This window comes from Stegodyphus dumicola, chromosome 2, assembly GCF_044657685.1.
Source record: "Stegodyphus dumicola isolate Sdum_Otavi_A_Nest chromosome 2, ASM4465768v1".
NCBI classification, from domain to species: domain Eukaryota; kingdom Metazoa; phylum Arthropoda; class Arachnida; order Araneae; family Eresidae; genus Stegodyphus; species Stegodyphus dumicola.
Genome location: NC_140769.1, coordinates 234,581,221 through 234,599,974, shown reverse-complemented (window position 1 = coordinate 234,599,974; position 18,754 = coordinate 234,581,221). Strand labels below are relative to the sequence as shown.

The following is an 18,754-nucleotide window of genomic DNA, read 5'->3' as shown; positions in this document are numbered from 1 at the left end:
TTTTAAAAGAATCAAGTTTCTTTATCCCTAACTTCAGTATTGCAAAATTATAAATTGTCAATTTGAATTGTATAAAGTCAATTTGAATTCAAAATTATATACTTAGAGCAACGCAAAATATTATTTTAACAATTGCGTAAAAGGTCTTGGACATATTAGTCATATACTTTGACTCCAGATGGCGCCATGAATTACAACCACGTGCTATTTTCGCGTTCAGAAATACGGACTAGCGTCGCAGCGCCGCTTGCATCGCATGGCGGCCAGCAAAACTATCCAAAGCGGTCCGTATCGTTCAAATAGTTGGTTCTCTCTATGGGAGCTGATCCGATTTCCAACGGATTAGACTACATAAACTAGTTTTTCCTTTATCAGTAATTTGTGACGCATGTTGCATTGTGTGTAGTGTCCTACGTGCGATTATTTTTTAAAAGTGTGACTTGGAATTATTGTAAAGAAATATCGACTGGTGGCAGAGCGAGGTAAGGATTTTCCTTATCCTTTGCAAGGGGATTGGGGGTCGGCAAAGATGCTAAGGGATGCGGCAAGATGAAAAGGAAGAGAACAGCGTGGATATCGACCAGATATCGTGCTTAGGCCTCTTTGTGTTACGGATATTGCGTGTGATTAAACTTCGACTAGAATGTTTCGGAGCTCCGAAGTGAATGAATATCGAATATTATATCTACCAGAAAAATTTACGCTTTCTCTAATAATGTTATTGTAATGCTAATCATTGTTACATTATTTCTCAGTTCAATTCTCAGGAGTGTTTATAAATTTTATATTTTTAAAGATAATTAGAAATATTCATAAAATCATTATTTATTGAATGGTTATTTAAAAAAAAATTTTCGAGAAATTAAATAGGAAATTAATAAAAATGGTGTTTTCGAAGGTTTTCCAAAACAATAAAAATTGCATCTTATAACTGTTAGACAATTGGTAATATTCCCAAAGAAAGCAGAATTTTTAAGTTATTATGCATTTATTATTTTACAAGTGTTTTATGTTGTAAAACTTAATTAATTGATTAAGCTCGACTGAAATGTTGGCGAAGTGAAAAAGTGAATCTTGAAATTAAAAAAAAAAAATATCGCCTACACTTTCAAATCAGTTTTTCTTCATATATTTATTTCTTTAGGGATAACTACATATTCAGTAATGAAAACAATTGATAATTTTCAATAATGAAAGCAACTGATAGTGGTTTTTCTTCATTTCTTTCTTTCCTTAGGGGTAACTACATTATTCGATAATGAAAACAATTCATATTCTACATAGTCAATAATGAAAAAAAATGATAGTGGTCTGTGAAATGAATCACAACTTAGAGAATGCTTTAATAATATGACTTAAAAATGTATTGTTGATAGAACTGCGATTTACAAAAAAATTAATAATTTTTTTGTATAATTATCCATTTACATTATTTACGTGATTTAAGTAAAAACTTTTCATTAAAAAAAATTAAAGAAAAATGGAAGGAATATTACATTTAATGAGTATTAATACATATTTAATGTAATTTGGAATTACATTTAATGGAAAAGGCATTTAAAGTTATATTTATTGGCGTGTTAAAAAAAAAAAAAAAAAAAAAAAAAACAATTTATTGGCGTGTACTTTTATTTTATTTCGTTGAAACCAGCCTAACTAAACTAATCAGCCATAGCGGATGCTGTATTGAAATGAAGCAACCAAACAGAACTGAAAAACTGAGGAGAAGGTTAGAGTACTTTAAAACATTATGTAAAGATATTGTAACAAAAGATTCTGTAAAGCGTAATATAATATACGTTATTCTTTCGATTAATTGCCTAATATAGCTAAAACCGCTCAGAACTATACTTGTGTGGGGCAATAAAGCATTTAAGTAAGGAAAAAGAATGAAAGTAGCATAAAACCTATATAACTTATAAAGTTATAAATATTAAAAATAAAATTAATTAAGGAGCTCAATTTGGAGATTTGTCCCGGAAGTTAATATGCGTTAGTGCTGAGCCATTGCTCCAATAGCTACTAATAAGTAGTTCTACTTTACACATATGCAATTTAAGTTGTTGTTACAAAAGATAATGTTTATATAAATAAATATTAGTTTACTTTTTATACAGGTGTGCAGAAACAAAAGGAATTATTACAAAATTATAAGATTTTATTTTTCAATTTACTTTGAGTAAAATTCTGTGCAGTGTCAATATCGGGTATATTCTGTATTTTGAATCTTTAAGTTCTAAATGAATATTAAAAAAAATCTGCTATTTTACCAGTTAAATTGATTGAGAAAATCTGCAAAATTTTCATAGGGAAATTTTTATTATTTTGTAGCATTTATCACACGCGGTGTTTTCAATATGCTGCAACTTACATGTAATTTTTAAATGTGCTGATACATTTCTGAAATTCATTCGTATTTAAAATTTTTGAATTGTTATATAAATTTTAGGCAGAAAATATATATTTTACACATGTATGCATTTAAATGTCCGTATTTCTACATGCAAAGATTTTATAATTTTTAAAATTCATAAATTATTTATATTTTGTACGTTTTTGTTCAGGGAAAATTTATTTTAAGCCAAAAATGAAACCCAGTGCATTGATTTTAAAATAATCTCAACTATTTGCTATATTTTTTGAGTTTGCTGATTCTAAAATTCGGTGCGGATATTAAATTCAACATAGCTTTGTAAATAACTTTAGGGACTCTGACGTTTTTATGCACTGAAATAAAAATATTTCATTCATTTTGTGTTCTAATTAAGTTCGCAGTCATGAAATTAGCAAAGCGACAACATTGTGATTTCTTTGCTCCTGATGAAGAGAGTCCTGCACCTGTTTGACATAAAAATCGATTGAGATCATGACTAAACCTTCGCCAACACAAGCCTGTTTCTTTGCTCATTTAACGTTTCACTCTGGAGTGGTTCTCTTCTTTTTTAAAATTTCGCAGTATTTTGAAGAAATCATGTCAAATCAGTTGTTTTATAGTTTTCGATGTAGTTTACTGTGATTATGAGATGTTTTCTTGAAAAATGATTTCTTCATTAGAATGAAAAGTGGAACATAATATAACAAGACCCAATGTTATACAGTAGATGTAATAACATCGTTCATAACATCCTCATTAAAAGCATTATACTACAAGTTATGGAATTGAGTATGAAGCTTCTGAAAATGAAAAGATGATACTACATAAATTTCCATTTTTTACTTTTTATTTATTTAATTTTTGAATTTTAGCGAAGGAAATATTTTAGGAAATATTTAAAAACACGACATATCGATTGGAAACATGCTTACTCTAAAGGAAAAGTAAAGCATATATAAATATAAAATAATATAATATTTACATTAAATAAAAATACGTTTTATAATATGGGGTATTATAAATTTATTTTATTTCTCCTTTAAAAGTAAATATGATTCCTTTTAATGTTAAAATTAAAGAGAGTCAGTTAAGTGTTTTTTAAATAGCGGCCGTGGAAATTGTTTTTTTTTTTTTATATAAACTCATCCACACAGCCCAAACATAAAAGTTAATTAATAACTGCTAAATCTTCTGAATAGTAAGCTTCGCACATTAAATCAGTATAGTTTTCAGATAAGCTATTTTAAGAATATGAACTTCGTCTTCAGTTTGGGCCATTATAGTGCTGCCTAAAACCGAAATACAATTTTATATGCTATGTAGTTTAAGCATTTTATTAGTCTGTTTATTTCTAATGGCTTCCTTAAATATATTTATTCATTCTTACTCAAAATATTTCATCAACATATTAAAAACTTAATAAACTAAATATTTATCCTTTGTCTTTTATAATATTGGATGACTATTCTGATGAAAATGAAAATGAAATCGCATTAAAATTTTGAAAGCTTCTCTTTGAATACTTTCATAACCATAATACAGAAGCCCACCAGCGGCCGAGCGGTACAGTCACTGAACAGTGGTAGTTCGGTCCGAGGTTCGAATCCCGCAAACGGGCTGGCTGCATGGGTGTTTTCGTGGTTTTCCCCATGCGTAACATGTATACGAGCCAGTTTCCCTTAGAAAGTCATCCACGAAGGCATCCCTCCCCTTAGGCAGATAGCCCTAGTGTGCTTTGCCATAATTAAATACACCACACCATAATACAGAACGTGATTTCCTCCCTAAATGCAAGTCATATAATATAACTATCATCTAATAATATATTTTAAACTATTTTTTGCATTCTTACAGTTGATGCAATTTTTTTTGACAACGGCATTTACTGATATACGTTAAATTTAAAATTTTTATATTTCGGTTCTCGAAACATTGAAGTTCTATGCTGATTGTGGAATGTAAAATGCGAAATAATATTATTTGTATCATACTATATTTAAATTTTATTTCCGAGCCTAAAAAAACTATTTACTTCAGCTTAGAAAGTAGATGCTCTATGTTTAATAATATTACTTCAGTTCTATTTAAAAGGAATTCAAGGTTTTATATTTTTTCACGTCAAGCAAGAGAACAAAATGAGCCCCATCCTTCTAAATAAATTTGTAATAATAATATGAATTTTATGTGCATCAATGCATTTTGTAATAAATAAAATATTCAATATTATATACATTTTGTAGTAAATACTTGTATATTTATTTACTGCTATATTAAATTTAAAATGGAAAATCATAGTTTTCATAGAATAGAGTTTCATAGAATATAGTGCACGCTTAAATGCAGTTTTATATTTAAAGCAATATTACACATGGTAAGAAATTTCATAGGGTACGAAATATGGTAAGGAATTTATTACACATGGTATTACATATGGTAAAAAATTTCAAGGATGCTTGAATCTTCTAACGTAATAAAATACTGTTTAACAAAATTAAACAATTAAAGAGCTCGGTGAAATTTCTTTTACATTATTTTCACAAAATTATTTAACTCGATTGTTTGCAATTATAAATTATAATAAATTTCAAAATATAAATGATAATTGTGCATGTAATTTTTTTAGCCCAAAGACTAAAAAGTTACAGAAGAGATATTAATATTGTTTTGGTATTTTGCCTTTGTTCACTATAAACTGAGTTTAACTTTTCCGATTGTTGCCACCAAATATAAGAGCCCTGCATTATATTTGAAGAAATAAAAAATGAAGCATCTACTTGAAAATATGTATGTTTCTCGCACTGGGAAAAACAACGGTACCTAGAGATATCAAATTTTGAATAACGTAGTCCTCCATTCGAATTGGTTTTAGTATCTATTTCATAGTTTGTAAAACTTTAATGAATTTTTGATTAACAAACTCAACGATTTCAAAGCGAGTAATGGCAACAATATACGGCCAAAAAACATTTTTATCTCCAGCGCGCGAGACTGTGTATCGGAAATTCTAAAAATATGTTATTTTAAATATTTTTTACATTGTTCTTGAATTGAATTTCATGGTTTAAGTGCGAAGAGCATGATATTTAATAAATGAAGGTAACACACAAAACGCTTTGTACTCCGTAGGTGTTTATTGATCAGAATTCTCATTATTCTCTTCTATGACAAAATGCTTACAAATGATTTCTAATGTGCTTGCAATGATTTACGCATGTACTGGCAATGATATCATAGTTGCGTACTGTGTAATTTATTAAGTTCAATTCTCTTATAGTTTGCGTACCAAATCTGAAAGGATTTTATTAAATTCCGCAAGCGAGCTGTTGATAAGTATCAGAATTACTATGTGGTTCTCATAACAGATAAATTCAAGCTAATGGCTGATGTTTTGAAGACTGATATAGAAAGTAATTGCATAGGCAATTGTTGAATTATTTAAATTAAACAATATAGTTGGATTCATTATTATAATTAGGTAAATCTTCTGTAAGTTCAAATTACTCGTGGGTTAAGTATCATCTTCAACAATATTTGCGTTATCTTCGGTAAGAGTAATTAATTTTACCTTGGATAGTATTTGATAATCACGTACAGTAGTCGAGTGTGTGCTCTTAGTAGTAATTATCCATGCGTTAAGATTTAATTTCGATCGAATAATTCTAAACCTGAAGCATGTCTCCTTAAAGATCCTAAAAGCTCAAGAGGTAATTTTAGGCCTTAAAATAACATTTAAAATGAAAATTTTAAAGTAATTCTGAAAACCAAATGGAGTTTTCATTTCTGGACTCACTACTGTTGTTTAAACTTACACACATCTCTGAAAATATTTTCTTTCTTCTAAATTTATAAACATGACATTGAAATAGAATGATCACAAAAATAATAAGCAATTATCAAAATTCTGAAAGAAATTGAAAAGCTGGCTAAAAGCGTATCTTATTGAAGGTCAAAGACCGCATTTCAAGTCAAAGGAGAAGTAAATTATATTAATTAAATTTTGAAGTCAATTAAGAACTTTAATTAACATTTTAGGTCAAATAAGGAGTCAAAGAAGGTTTTTCTAACTTTAATCGATAAAATTTCCTGAAAATTATCATTAAATTATCCTTTTTGCTTCCTTATACGAAGTGAAGGAAGTATTGTAAATCGTGAAAAATCGCGAATTAATCGCGTGTAATCGAGAAAAATTTCGCGCATCATATTTCAACGAAATGGTCGCTTTTGATTCTATATGAACGCTGTTTTTGCGTTACATCTGTATTTATGGATAGAATAAAAGACTCTTTTTTCCAAAACGGATTGCGAAAGGATTTAAGATGGATTCAGAAGATATTTTTTTCGTGATGTCTGTACGTATGTATATACGTATGTGGTCCCCTAAAAAAGCCCCAGTCGTCCTTTAAAAGGGGGAGTATATAATGTTTTTCTCCCGCCTTCTTAGCGTGACTTCATGGTGTAATGGTTTGCATGCTGGGCGCGTATTCCAGAGGTCCGTGGTTCGATTCCCGGCGAAGGCGTTGCTCATTTATCACTTCTTCCTGTTTCAAGAGTAACCTAATAGCTGTACAGTGTTTCGCCGCTGAAGAAGAGAGACCTATGCCACATCGCCCCTGATGTTGATATTGTTTTATTCAAAATGTATTCAGTCTGAGGTTGCTTTTTTTACATAACTTCAAATTAATAATTTTAAATTAAACGTTTACTGTACGTGATATATAGACGAAGTTTTCATGATTAGCAAACTCATTCTTTAAGATTTTGTGTTGGCATTATGAAAATTAAATAATACCTTATCAAGTATTTCTCTCGGCTTCTTAGCGTGCCTTCGTAGTGTGGTGGTCTGCACGCTAGGCGCGTATTCCAGGCGTGGTTCGATTCCCGGCGAGGGCGTTGCTCATTTTTCATCTCTTCTGCAATGACTCTACAACCTTAGTTCGTTATATTTGCAGGAGCAATCATTTAAATTTAAGCGTTGTTAAAATATACTAAATTTTTGGCATTATTAAATAATGTTATTTTATTCTTGCAATAATTTTCGAAGTGCATATCAACTTACATTTTTCTTTACGCACAGAATGTTATATGCTCAGTCACGGGCAGCCTTACATGTTATGGTATAACTAGTTATTATTTCTTTTATTTTAGAATTACTCCATGTATTTTTACGTGCTGGAAACTTGAAACACAAATATTCAGATTTCCGTTTGATATTTGAAAAGGGATAAGAGTTGTAGCTTCTTTTAAAACATAATTTTGTTAGTGAAAAAAAAAAGAGTCTTTTTTTTAATAATCAGGAATATTTTCTCTTTGATACATACGATTTTTAAATTGAATAGGAATCGCGAAACGATTTCGAATACTACCAAATTATTATGAAATTCAGACCGACGAGAAATCAAATTTCTACGCTATGTAAACGTTTTCCTGTTTCTACTCACAGGATAGAAAAAACCAAATTTAATTGAAATCTGATAACATCAGATTAAATACTAATACTTCGAAGAGTTTTCCATTAAAATCTCAGAAAGTTAAGAAAAATGAAAATCTGATAATATACATCCACACACGCCACACACACTTATACATAAACATATACATTATAAAATTTAAAGAGCTACTATCTTATCTTACTTTTCGTATTTCCGTTTAAATCATGAAACGATTTTACAGTAAATAGTTCCGCTAGTGCTCCTAATTAAATAATTATACACTCTTCCAGGATTTAAAGGATATAAAACATATAATCTTATATTTAAAATAAGCTGAGGATGATTAAAATGGAAAACTCAAAAGGTAATGAAATTTAGAAAAAGTGAAAATTTAAAAGCTAAATAGTAAGGAAAAACTTCTGTGATTTTATTTCATAATAAATTAATGTCTTAGGGAGAACTCACTAAATATATTTCTTTTAAAGGAGACCCTTCCAATCAAAATAATATTGTTACGTGCGTACGGGTTCGTTATGAAATGAATGCACAAGTCCGATGAAAAATGAACAAAAATTTATTATTATCACAACAAAAATGCTTAAATTTTCTCAAATTATCATGCAGTATTACAATATCTCACAGTAGTTATCTTTTAACTACTCAAATATCCAATAGAACGTAATTCAAAACAGCTAAAGAACGCTAATCCGCGAATTCGCTACAATCAACAAGAGCAGTTTTCTAAACAACAACAAACTAAGCAAGCAACTACTACGAACTGAGATGTTTTCCTCCTTTTATAAGATTTTAAAATCACGCGCTAGAATTTTCCAGTACTTTCTCGAAATCAAAAAGAGATATTTATTTATTTAACGCACGCGCTCTTGTATTTTTAATTTTTCCGGCTTAGCTTTCTTTTAATATTCGTCACGCGCTGCACTGCGCGAGAAATAAAACCATTTAATTTATAATTGAACTAACATTAGCTTTTTAAATAGCAAATTCGTAACACTGCCCCATTCCCAAGGACTGCACGTCCCGGGCAGTACAATCCCTGGACAGGAAGCTAAACTTACAACTGTGGCATAAATGCATTAATAAGTATTACATTACAATATTAAACAACATGAACAATAAATGCAATAAATAAAACAAATCAAATGCTATCAAATACAAATCAAACACTAAATGCAAATCAAATACTAAATACAAATCAAATCAAATACACATTTAAAAACAAAATGGACCATGGTCTTATACTATTTACAATTATTTACATTATGTACTATGGCCATAGTAATGAGCTAACCTGTCGTAATGAACGACTTTAGGTTTAGAGTTCGAAGACTTACGAATCCGAACCACGACGTCATTCAGCCTTTTTAGGACTGTATACGGGCCATCCCAAGGTGACTGTAATTTCGGACAAAGTCCTTTCCGTCGAGTCGGATTCCACAACCACACCTTGTCTCCTTCGTGGAACTGATGTTCAGTAGCTCTTGTGTCGTAGCGGGTCTTCATCTTCTCCGTCGCCAAGTTGACTCGCTCTCGTGCAAAGTTGTGCATCACTTCAAACCGGGCCTGGAGATCTTGAATATATTCCTCAGACGATGAAGGAGCATCCGTAGGGCGGCCAAACAATAGATCACAAGGCAGACGAAGGTCACGACCGAAGAGCATCTGTGATGGAGAATAGCCGGTAGTCTCGTGGACAGCACTGCGGTAAGCCAGTAAAAAGAGTGGTAATTTCTTGTCCCAGTCCTGCTGGTTTCTGGAAACCACTAATGAGAGGTTATTAAGGATGGTTCGATTGAACCTCTCTACCATGCCGTCCGACTGGGGATGTAATGGCGTCGTTTGGGTCTTGTCAATGCCGAGTAGTTTGCATAGTTCTTTGATTACTACCGAGGTAAAATTCCTTCCCTGATCGGAATGTAACTGAAGAGGCACTCCGAACCTCGAAATCCAGTGCTGTATCATTACCTCAGCTACTGTGACAGCTTCTTGATCAGGAATAGGATAAGCTTCAGGCCACTTGGTGAAGTAATCAACGACAACGAGTATGTATTTGTTGCCATCAGCAGTTCGTGGCAGAGATCCCAGGATGTCAAAGGCGATTCGTTCAAAAGGCGCCCCTACGTTGTAACGTTGCAGCTTGCCTCGGCTGCGTCTCTTAGGTCCTTTCCGACCTGCACAGGCATCGCAAGATCGGCACCACTTTTGCACGTCATCCTTTGCATTATTCCAGTAAAAGCGCTCACGAACTCTCTGTAAGGTCTTCATTATTCTAAAGTGACCTCCCGTAGGGCTGTTATGTAGTTCTTTAAGGACATCAGGAATGCGGGATCTTGGAAGTATCAGCTGCCATCGGAACGTCTTCCCATCATCCGATTCGAATTTCCGGTATAAGACGCCGTTTCGAATGTGAAGTGAATCTCAGAGTGCCCAATATTGTTTGGTTGTAGGAATACAGATAGAAATGTCCTGCCAGGTAGGTTTTCTGTTTGACGACTCCATTAGATCAATTATGGGTTTGATGTCGCGGTCTTCCAGCTGGTCTTTCCTAACTTCATCATCACTCCACGGTTCTCGATCAGCCGATGTTGATGTTGTAATTTGTCTTGCGACCGGAGTCAGCAGCTCGTATTTCGCTTCCACCCTGGAACAATATCGACAGTTTTCTTGGCAAGGTCTTCTAGACAGGGCGTCGGCGTTTCCGTGTGATGATCCCTTACGATGACGGATAGTGATGTCATATTCTTGGAGTCTCTGTATCCACCTGGCTATTTGACCCTCAGGATTCTTGAAATTTAAAAGCCAGGTCAATGATGCATGATCGGTGCGGAGCAGGAATTTTCTGCCGTATAGATAGTGATGGAACTGCTGTTCTACAGCTTTGACTATGGCGAGCAACTCTTTCCTGGTGACACAATAATTCCTCTCTGGTTTAGACAGGCACTTGCTCCAGTACGCCACTGCACGTTCTTGGCCGTCTATTTCTTGGGACAAAACAGCACCGACACTTTCATTGCTCGCGTCGGTGTCGAGAATAAATGGTCGGTCGTGCTGAGGATACGTCAGGATTGGAGCAGATGTTAAAGCCTCCTTTAAGTTGTTAAATGCATCGTCGCATTCTTTTGTCCACAAGAACTTTTGGTTGCTCTCTGTCAGCTTGTGAAGGGGTCTTGCGATGGAAGAAAAGTCCTTCACGAATCTCCTATAGTAGGTGCAAAGCCCTAGGAAGCTTCTCAGCTGATGGACATTTTCGGGACGTTTCCAGGATTTAACCTTTTCAGGATCCGTGCGCACACCTTCTGCAGAGATGACATGTCCCAGGTAAGTCACTTCCTTTCGGAACAATTTGCATTTAGCGGGACTCAGCTTTAGATTGGCTTCTTTCAGTTTCTGAAGCACCTTTCTAAGATTTTCTAGATGCTCTTCAAAACTCTTTCCGATGATGATGATATCGTCCAGGTATATCAGGCAGGCTTCGTAGGAAAGGCCTTTCAAAACAGTCTCCATAAGACGTTCGAATGTTGCCGGCGCATTACACAGTCCAAACGGCATCACCTTGAATTGCCAAAGCCCTTGGCCCGTAGTAAATGCCGTCTTTTCTCGGTCATGAGGGTGTATTTCTACCTGCCAATACCCACTTTTTAAATCAAGCGTTGAGAACCACTTGCTTCCAGAAAGAGTGTCTAGAATGTCGTCAATTCTAGGAAGAGGGTAACTGTCTTTCTTCGTAACCTCATTCAACCGGCGATAGTCAACGCAAAATCTTGTTGAGCCGTCTTTCTTTCTGACGAGAACGATGGGAGATGCCCATGGACTTGTTGAAGGCTCGATGACATCGCCTTCTTCCATATCTTTTAACAGTGTTCGCACCTCTTCCTGTTTAGCAAACGGCAGACGCCTTGGATGTTGCTTGATCGGGGGATGATCGCCGGTATCTATTCTATGTTGTGTCAAACTAGTTCGATCCACGTCAGAAGACGAGCGGGAAAAAACAACTTGAAGATCTTTAATAACGCGATCGGCAGCATTCTTCTCTTCATCGTTTAATTGCGCATTCTGCAATAACTCCGATGTAATTCTCTCTGAGGACACGGATTCTTGGATGTTACTCTTTCTTTCAACGGTGGTTACTGGAGTACATGCTGCAACCACTTCACCTTTCTTAATAATTCTCCCCTTCTCAGTTACATTGGCGACTCTCACCGGGATAACCGTTCTGGATAGGTCGACGAGTGTTGAGGCTACTAGTACTCCTTTTGGGCTATTACAGTTATTGGGATATTCTATGATGCCGTAGCGGAAATTGCTATTTTCGGCTATGGATCCAGGAAGTAAAATTTCTGTTCTTGCCGGTATTGTGATATAGTCTTGTGCTATGATTTTATGGACAGATTTAACTTCTTCATCATTAACGAGAAATAACGCTATGTCCTCAGATGTAGAATGCAATTCGTTATTTTTAAAATCCAAGTAAAAATTGTATTTCCTTAGAAAGTCCAATCCGAGTATGCAAGAATCAGTGATCTCTGCTACATATGCCGTGTGATGGTAAGCGGCACTTCCAAACGTGATGTTAGCATTTACTTTTCCATCGATGTTGATCTTCTCACCGGACACAGTCTGTAGAGTAACGCAGGGCGGCGTCCAGATAAGTTTGCTTCCCAGTTGTTGAGCCAAATCTTTTCGGATGATGGTAACGTTGGCTCCTGTATCTATCGTCATATTGCAGGGAACTCCATTAATATGTCCTATTATGAAAAGTTCATTACTGCCGCCTCTCACTGCAGAAATCTGAAGCGCTTTAAACTGGGGCTTTTCATGATCTGGCAACCTCCGCCCCGCGAGATGGCCACTAATTAGTTTCCCTGCTGTTTGTTAGGAGCGGTCTTAGCATCCGTGCCCTGGGGTGTTCTGCAGTTTCGTCGGATGTGTCCTTCAGCACCGCAGTTCCAGCACTTTACGGTCGGTTTCTTGTCACCAATATTCTGTCTCAAGGCGTTCAGTTGTCTAGTTAAATCGTCTAGACGAGCAGTGACTTGATCCCCTGGATCCTGGACTTGAGCAGCTCTGACTGGATGGCGGTCTCGACGGGTGGCTTGCTGGGCTGCCTCAAATTTCATGGCATACACTAAAGCGCTTTTCAGATCTTTAACATCCGCCATTCGCAGTGCTTTCTGTATTTCAGGGTCCCGGATGCCATCGATGAAATATTGCAGGGACAGGATTTCCCTTGTTTCTGTCGGGCACTCCGAAAAGGCGTGATGTGACAGCCTTTCAACATCCGTGGCGAGCTCCTGAAGCGTTTCGGTGAGCTTCTGTTGACGAGATTTTAATTGGAGCCTGCTGTAGTCTTTTAAACACTTCTCCCCAAAGCGCAACTCCAAGGCGCCGGACAGAGCTTCGAAATCTAATCTTTTGTTTTCGGGAAGAGTCTGAAGGATATCCGCTGCGTCGGCTCTTAGAGAAGCGGCGAGATGACAGGCCTTAGCTTGGGAATCCCATCCATTCGCATCCGCAACGATAGAAAATTGTGTCCTATACACCTGCCAGGAGGTCTTCCCATCATATGTAGATAGTTTCAGAACGGAACGAGCAGGCATCGATAAAAATTTGAAACCTTCAGAATTGTTTCATACCGTCGCTATGCACTTCTTTAGGCTGTCAACTTCTTTGGCGACGGCAGCAGAAACCCTATCATCAATTTGTTGTTCGACGGCAGAAACTCTTTCTTCAAATTGTTGTTGGAAGGCCGAAACTCTTCCTTCGACTCGTTGCTCCACAGCCGACACTCTATCTTCTATTTCATCTTTGACAGAAGAAACCTTTTCTTCAATTTGCCCGACTTTATTTTAGACTGCTCCTATTCTGTCTTCCATAGCCTCAAATTTACTTTCTATTACGCAGGTTATTTCTCTTTTCATTTCGTCTTGACCTGCTTCAATCTTTTCTTGTACAGCTTTTATATCTTCCTTAAAAGTTACTTGACCAGCTTCCAAATTTTCGTGAACGGCTTCCATTTCCTTTTTAACGGATTCTTCCATCTTTTCCTGACCAGATTTCATATCATCTTTCATTTCTTCTTTAAATGCTGCAAAGGCTGATATCAACTGTCTTAACCGCTCTTCCATCGCTCTTGTGATTGGCATTTAAATCCCACTTCTGACACCAAAAATTGTTGCGTGCGTACGGGTTCGTTATGAAATGAATGCAAAAGTCCGATGAAAAATGAACAAACATTTATTATTATCACAACAAAAATGCTTAAATGTTTTCAAATTATCATGCAGTATTACAATATCTCACAGTAGTTATCTTTTAACTACTCAAATATCCAATAGAACGTAATTCAAAACAGCTAAAGAACGCTAATCCGCGAATTCGCTACAATCAACAAGAGCAGTTTTCTAAACAACAACAAACTAAGCAAGCAACTACTACGAACTGAGATGTTTTCCTCCTTTTATAAGATTTTAAAATCACGCGCTAGAATTTTCCAGTACTTTCTCGAAATCAAAAAGAGATATTTATTTATTTAACGCACGCGCTCTTGTATTTTTAATTTTTCCGGCTTAGCTTTCTTTTAATATTCGTCACGCGCTGCACTGCGCGAGAAATAAAACCATTTAATTTATAATTGAACTAACATTAGCTTTTTAAATAGCAAATTCGTAACAATATTTAATAAAAAATTTAGATTTTAATTGCATGTTTACCTTTGTTGTACAAAAGTAAATGCATGTTTACCTTTGTTGTACTTTGTTGTACTCCCTTTTTTACTTCCTTGTACGCAGTAAAAAGGGAGTATTGTAATCGCGAATAGTTTCAGGCAGCATATTTCAACGAAAATATCCATTTTGACCGCTATCGAATGCAATTTAACGATGTTTTGGCGTCATAGCTGTATGTAAGAACAGAATAAAAGACTCGTTTAATCCAAAAAAATTATAAAACTGCTTTAAAATGAATTCTGAAGAGAATTTTTCGTGGCGTCTGTACGAACGTACGTACGTACGTATCTCGCATAACTCAAAAACGAGTAGCCTCAGAAAGTTGAAATTTTGTATATAGGAGACTGCTATAACATGTAGATGTGCACCTCGTATTTCGGTTGCAATCGGCAGCACCAAACGTATATAAATATATTTATATATATATACACTCTGTTACCCGGCTCAGTGATCTCAGTTTCTTTACTCTTATATGTTTGTAAATTGTACATTTTTTGCTTTAAAAATGATTAAATTATGTTTTTTTTTAATCTTTCGGTTAAGGTTTTTATGCCTTTAGTTAATCTGTGTGCAATATTTTTAGAATTATCAGCAATTTTAAAGTTGTTTAATTGCCGCTAAGCCTTTTTTAATGGCGGCCATTGATGTTTACATTTGAAACAGGAGACTAGTGGATTTGTTGCCAATCTAGAGAAACTTAGCTTCGCAACAACAAAGATAACGCATTCATTTATTATTGCCAATTAAATCATGCTTAATTCTTTCTGGAATTTTTTCGAGGAAATAAGTGTTTAAGATTTACTTCGTAATTTTTTATATAGATATTTTGAGTTTTTATGTATTTTTGCCTTCTCGCGAAGTGAGAACTGAATTAATTAAATGAGAAATACTCAATCGTCTGTGAAAAACTGTTTCTTTTTTGTTTTCTTTGCTTAATTTCTTTTATACATCGTTCTAGCTTTATTATAGTATTTGAATAGAACATGTGGCAACGATTAGATAATTCTATTCTTTAAATGATATAAATTTTGTACATTCTGAGTTATAATATGAACGAAATATAATACTATTAAGTGAATCTAGCGCCAGAGTGTGGCTATGGTAAACAAATAGAGTGAATTTTAAAGAATGCATTTATTCTATTGTGGTTTATGCGCAGTCGGCGAAGTAGATTTAATTCAATCCAATAAGTTTAAATGAAATGTAAGAAAAAATGCGTATAATTTAATATTGCGTACAAGGAAGTCATGTGGTCATCAGATTTTTTACTTTGTTAGACCGTTTTTTTTGCTCTGAAACATTATTGGAAATTTTGCATTATGTTCTGAATTGCGAAGAAGAGAATTATAAAAATTTTAAAAGAATAGTATCGGACTTTGTCATGATATTTTTATAAGATGTGAAATGGAATCTTATTTCGCGCCAGAGTGTTAAGCCATTAAAATTTAAAGCGGCTTAAGTTCTCGAGCATTTTCAAGAATTTTTAATGCAGATACTATGCTGCTGTTTACCAGTGTGAAAATTATCAATTAAAATTTATCTCATCTGGAGAATAAATAACTCCATTATAAAATTGTATTTTTGCGGATTATTTTCCTGCAACTTCTGTTATTTTTATAATTTTTTCTTAATTGAATAAATATTTGAGAAACTGGAAATGCTAAACTAATCGTTAAATACAATAATCTTTTCATTAGAAAATTTTGTAAAATTTAAAAATACGTTTTTTGTGTGATATAGGATACAGTGTTTTTTTTTTATTATTTTCGTTATTAACTTTTTTTTATAAATTCAGTAAAATTAGTTTCTTCCATATTTCAGAAATTAAACATTATTTATTGAGTATTAAATTTTATATGTATTCGAATAATTTTTTAATTCTTGTAGTAGTTTAGATGTATATTTAAGTTTAAACTAAATCATATACATCAGTGGATTTCAAGTGTGCTGGTAACTAGTAACTTAAAATTTGAGGGTCATTTATGGTCAGCCTTTAGGTCACAATAGTGCTATAAAGTTAGACAGATATTTATTATAACAGAGCGCACAGATGGCCCTTAATGTCAGATCTTTGTTAATGTCCCTGGTGGTGTACGTATTGCCAGTCATTGGATGTTAACACAAAAATACTCTTTTCGTCAACGTAGAGCAGTGGAACAAATCTGAATAGTTCTTTTAAATAAAATTAAACCAAAGGAAACGATGCCTATTAAAACTATTGGTCATTGGTGACCCGTGTTTATCGACGCTGTTTGCGGGATGTCACAGTGTTGGACGGTGCAGTAAATTTATATATTTGTTAAAATTAATTGTAATCGAAGGATATCAGTGAGCGTCAAACCTATACTCATCAGTGACGGTCAGTATGATGACAAGAGAATCACTAGTGACGTATGAACTTCAGTCATTTATGTTAACCAATAGTTTAAATTGAGGTAAATTAAGAAATTTAAATGATTGGTAAGAATTAAATGAATTCATAACGGAACAGCACCAATAACTATCGAACCCATAGTCACCAGTACCACCAAAATAATTAGACCCTTGTGACCTGTGAGTTTTCAGGCAACAATGTAGAACTGTGCAACAGTGGAAAGACCTATCAGAGTAGTGTTTGATAAGCACCAGGGATAATAATAATTGCCAATCGTGTTCCGCCTGTTTGGCACTATACGGACTGGTCTTGGCTGAGAAGCCCTCATATCGAGCAGGGGTTGGGTCAACAGTTAAAGTTCTCCAACTGGGGCTTCCCAATCCGAGGTAGCAGATTTAAAAAATTCTCTGTTACCACTGCTAATCCCCCCGGGTGCTCGAGGTCACCACTTCCGAATCCCAGGGATCACAGTGGCGGGGCATATGCACGCCTGGAGATCTGACTGGTCGTCCAACATGCTCCAGCCAGTACTACGCGGGCTGAATTGTTTTACGAAACAGGCTTTACACTAACCCACCCAGACCAGGCCAATGAGATTTTGTCTCAAGATATCTCCCAGCAGGGCAAGTCAAACCGTCAGGCTGGTGTTTTTGTACCCCAGTGCCGGATACTGCCTAGGTACAGATTCTAACCAGTAGCTTCCCAAGTTTTCCTGCGTTTACCCCTTAAAACAGTCTGTAGGGGAGCTACCATAACTATCCGAAAAGTTTTCAAACCGGAAATTCAATCCGAAATGTACTATAACTGTCCGATAAGTTTGAAGAAACTCCGCTGTAGACTATTTCGATTCCAGAAATTGATCATATAATGTAAGCAGTCTTAATAAGCTAATTTGGTCACCTGTCATGTTTTATATGGAATTTAAATTTGCATACGGAGCTTGTATGAAGAAAGTTCTGACAATTAAAATGTTCATCACTATATTACTAAAGACCGTCTGGAAGATGGTAACTCACTGTAAGCCGAAAGTCATTCTAAACTAATGACTGAAAACATTATTAAAATTTTATGATTGAAGCTCCCTTTTCTTCCTTCGTTTAAGAAACGAATGCAAATTTTGGGCTCGAAGTTGAATTTTAAGTTGAATCTAATTGAAAATTTGTATTCGAAAATTTAGCATGTGTGGGTGATTTTAGCAATGTGACATTTGATGTATGTTTAATGGTGAAATCATTTTAATTTCTTTGCAGCGTCATAGGCCTTAAGTTTTGTAGAAAATTTGCGTCAAAAACTTTTTTTTTTTTAAATTCTATTTTATTTTTATCTCTAAATGCAATGACGTTCTACAATATCCAAAAGACCAATGTTTTTATTTATATTATTTTAAATGTAATGTCAGTGGAATTGAACACTGTACAATTAAAAACATAGTTTTAGTCTTTTAACGAGCGTAATAAATTTTTAATTAAAACACAAAAGATATTGAAATTTGATTTTCATCCAAGTCATATTTTAAGAAAAAATATAACATACACAGAATAGATTTATATTAATGAATAAAACCCATTCTTAACAGTTGTAACGAAACACGCATTCGCTATTTTTTCGTTTTCTTAGCGCTTGTCATAAAATATCTGAAGTTCATTCATTTAGGAACAGGACGAATTAATTTAGTTGCATCAACATCAATCTATTGCATTCAGCTCTTACTTTACTAGAAAGGAATCTTAGCAAAGAGTTTATTATGGCATGCCTCTTAAAGTAGTTAAAATTTATTACCTTCGGTGCTTAGTGTTATAAAAAGCCTTTAATGAAAGGTCTTCCTGAAGGTATT

The 18,754-nt window shown here is 34.4% G+C and overlaps 1 long non-coding RNA gene across 1 annotated transcript in view; it reads left to right on the top strand.

Moving 5' to 3' along the window:
• Positions 1-271: 271 nt before the first annotated feature.
• LOC118196382 (uncharacterized) overlaps positions 272-18,754 on the top strand; it is a 610,915-nt gene continuing 592,432 nt past the window's right edge. Inside the window, exon 1 of the long non-coding RNA XR_004759418.2 lies at positions 272-482. This is a non-coding gene — a long non-coding RNA (uncharacterized LOC118196382). The remainder of the gene's footprint in view (positions 483-18,754) is intronic.